The sequence below is a fragment of the Ornithodoros turicata genome, chromosome 8, assembly GCF_037126465.1.
Source record: "Ornithodoros turicata isolate Travis chromosome 8, ASM3712646v1, whole genome shotgun sequence".
In the NCBI taxonomy this organism is placed as follows: domain Eukaryota; kingdom Metazoa; phylum Arthropoda; class Arachnida; order Ixodida; family Argasidae; genus Ornithodoros; species Ornithodoros turicata.
The window spans coordinates 113,643-117,443 of NC_088208.1; the positions used below are offsets into that span (position 1 = coordinate 113,643).

The window sequence follows — 3,801 nt, forward strand, 5'->3', positions numbered from 1 at the left end:
CACCTGAACTCCGTAACACAGAGGCTCCGGGAAGCGGCAGCGATGCCGACGGCAATTGCGCTGGTATTGGATTGATGTTTTCATCTATGAGCCCAGAGAAAAAGCAGGCGTTTAAAATATAGAGAGGGAAACTGCGTTTTCCGGGAGATTTGCTTCTCGGCCGTACAATCGTACAAACCGGTCCGAATCCGGGACTCTCCCGGATGAATCGGGAGAGTTGGCAGATCGGGAGAGTCGGGCAGTTGGCGGAGAGTTGGGGCTGTCGAACACTATGACGTAATTTGTTTTGAAGCAGGGAGAGGTCTATTGTTGGAGGTAAACGAAAACGATCTAAGCGTGTTGCACTCCTCCTCAGGTAACTCAAGGTCTAACTCAACTGCTCACGCTCGCTGCACCTGCGTTATGCTATTTTGTGTCCGAAGTAACTTGAAAGTAACTCGTTCTCTCTCTTTTTTTTTTTTTAGTAACTCAGAAACTGCGAGTTACATTTCAGGCTGAAGAACTTCGTAGTAGTAAAAGAATAATACGACTTAGCGAGCAATTTGACACCTCCCTCCTCTCTCACCCCCCCTGTTACCCCCAATTTTGCAATTTGCACCCCCACCCAATTTTTTAAAAAATTTTTTTTTTTCGATTTTTCACTTAAAATCGCTCATACACGCATAAGAATGCGATAATAGAGCGTAGTAGAATATAATTTTCAATTAATAAATTCAATTACTATTCATTCCAACGAGAGAGAGAGAGGAGGAAAATATCAAATTATCGTTAAGTCGTGTTATTCTATAATGAGACACACGAAAAGAAGCGCACATACGCATAAATGCACTTTCTAAACTCATTTAATAATTCAAGTCATTACTATACACATTCAATTCATTAATGTGTCAGTCCAGGTTCGGTAACAGCATCAGCCCATGGGCGCCGCCATTTGCAAAGCGTCACACCAGGCAGGTCGGAAAGCATCACGTCAGGTGGCAGCACCGCTGTCATCATGGGGACTTCCGTGGAATGCAGAAAGAAACAAAACAAAAAAAGTGCTAACGAGGGGGAAAACACGCGCGAAAACAGGCACACACACACACACACAAAATTTTCACCATCGCGAATATGTGCGGGCATGCACCGACGAGTATAGCAACAAGGGTCATTGACAGAATGGCGTACAAGGGAATTGCAAACATGTTTGGGCATGCACGGACAAGAATAATAACAACAAGGGGAAGACTTTCTACTAATCGCAACAAGATAAATCGCCAAACATACACTACTCCAATACACGCTGACAAGTAATCGCAGTTAGGGGGTAGGTAAACGCGACAACAGAAGAAGAAGTATTAAAACGACAACTCACCGACATCCAAGCATATCTGTGTGCACACACACCGCCCTCCATCTTCTTTACATGACTAAAGAGTTCACCAGCACATCAACGGTCACGATACGAGCGACGCGCCAGACGTCCGCACCCGACGAGAGGCAAACAGAAAACTGAATCTGGCGCCCTCTCCGCGGAGCATACGTCACACGCGCGCGCGCTCGCAGCGCCACCACGTCTGCCGTCGGACGTTTCGGTTTTGGTCTCGTCGCCCTTCACGTCTCGCGCGCTCGCAGCGCCACCACGTCTGCCGTCGGACGTTTCGGTTTTGGTCTCGTCGCCCTTCACGTCTCGCGCATGCGCTTCGAGCACGGTGGTGGCGGTGGTGGTGGAGGATTCGCTTTCGTTCTGACGCCCATTTCTTTACGTTTTTTATTTGGAAGCGCCGTATAAAGGGAGAGCGCGCTATCCGCGCGTTATCATTCAGACCAATACTTGGAAATGTTCAGTTACCACGCTTTGCAAACTTGTCCTCGTATCCACGCTTCTTGGGAAGAGCTGGAGAATGACTGTTTCATCAAGGAGAGTCCCCGAAACGAGCTTGTCATCTCTGCTTTTCGCTACGTCATAGACATGGTGGCTTTTGGCAATATAGGAAAGATATCCCCCAGGCCCCCTACAGGAAATGGTGCGGTCGGATATACGCCCGTTACAAGAACGTCTCTATAAGCGTTCTGGATGGACCCTTCGGAGTGATCAGTGAATTTTTGAAGTCGACGAACACCGAATTCAACTACGTGTCTGCAGACATCGTGGACCTCCTCGCTCGCGCCGTTGCTCATATTAAGTATTCACTGCGGAACCAACATCATCTGCAAGCAGTCTACATTGTCAATTTTGTCACTGATTTATTGAAATACCGTTTAGTCATCGAAATGGAACGCATTAAACAGTCTGAATAACTTTGACGAGACTCTGTTGTTTTTTTTCATGGAAACATCTTTATTGAATCTAAACATATACTCTTTCCTTGAGCACGTCGATAGATGCTCGCACTCTCCCTGACTTGCTCGATCACACGAACAGAACATTACGAGAAGATCGGACATGCCAAAAAAGGTACGGGTAATCTTCATCGCAGCGACGTCATTGCGCGGGTCACTGAACCAGCACGATGTCGGAATGGTCCATTCTTTTTATACATCCATTCCGCCACCACACTGCCACGATGACCCGTGCTCCTCCCGTCTTCGTCTTTTTATCGCAGTGTCGACTTTACGCTTGACTACGGGCTAGAGGGATGGTGCAATAGACAGTCGTTTTATACGTCAATTTCACCATCGTGCTAGCACGATGACCAACCACCTTCTCTTCCTCCGCGCGCGAAAGACAGAAGCTATATTTCTGAGCTACAATTTTATTATTTTTTAGACTCTCTCGATTATTATGACAACGCGTACACAGACTTGGTCCTTTGTTGTATTACTCAATCCCCGATGACGTTCGAGGGCTCTCTTCCGGGTTTTCCGGTGCTGCAAAAACGAGAGTGTTTTGTTACAATGCATTGAGACACACAGAGCGGAAATTACCCTCGTATTCGCAGCTGCCGTAAGGAAAGGAACGTACGGCGTCGACCAGATAGCGCTTGTCATCGTAGGGGACCAAGCTCTTCTTGACTCTCGAAATGGTGTACATTGTTTGCTTTATGCTCTGGATGGTGCACTGCTTCTGAGAGACTGTCCTTTCATTGAACAGAGAATCTCGGTACACTTCGTGAAATAAATGTCTCCTCACCACGTCTTTCTTAACTCCTTTCGCTCTCGCGATCTGTTTGTGTGTTCCGGCCAAGAGAATGCTGTACATTTTGGCTCGGATGGCTACGACTTCCTGAATAACTCCTCCTCCCGTTTCGTCTTTGAAGTACCCCATCTGGTTCGCGTGCTCGGCGTTGAAAAGTGGATGGTCCGGTGGATAGGAGGAGAGATCTAGCTCGTGCTGAATTTTCATCAGCTGCTCTACGAGGCTCTCGCACGTGAGAGCAAAAATTATACTGTCCGTATCTCCATAGATCAACTGCACTGGACAGGTTAAGCGAGAAAAGAGCGACTCGTAAATGAAGCTGTACATTCGGACTTTGGATATCTCTAAAATGGCAAAGCCCACGTAAAGGGGGTGCGTGCATTGATACGACGCTGTTCATCTCGTACAAGATGCACTTGTCACTCAGGATGTGGAAATGCTGGAAGTCGACGGAACTAGCTTTTCTGAGCGCGCTTTCTTTGTCGTAGGCTATGGTGTACCTCTTCATGCGTCTCACATTTTGAATCGTTTTCCGAACGTGCTATTTGTTATGGTCTTATACAGTAAACGCTCGAATTTCGTGGTTGAGGCATTCCTCAATGCGAGGTTTCTATGCACGAAGGCGGACAAAAAATTGTCTTGGCGGAACGAGAGGATGGCGTGAATGTGTTTTATTTTCATGC

At 47.1% G+C, this 3,801-nt stretch overlaps 1 long non-coding RNA gene across 1 annotated transcript; it reads right to left on the minus strand.

Moving 5' to 3' along the window:
• Nucleotides 1–824: 824 nt before the first annotated feature.
• On the minus strand, nt 825–1,517 carry LOC135365806 (uncharacterized). The gene is made up of 2 exons (XR_010413924.1): nt 1,355–1,517; nt 825–1,001 (listed from the first exon to the last, which is right to left on the minus strand). It is a non-coding gene; the product is annotated as an uncharacterized LOC135365806 (long non-coding RNA).
• Between the last annotated feature and the right edge of the window lie 2,284 nt (nt 1,518–3,801).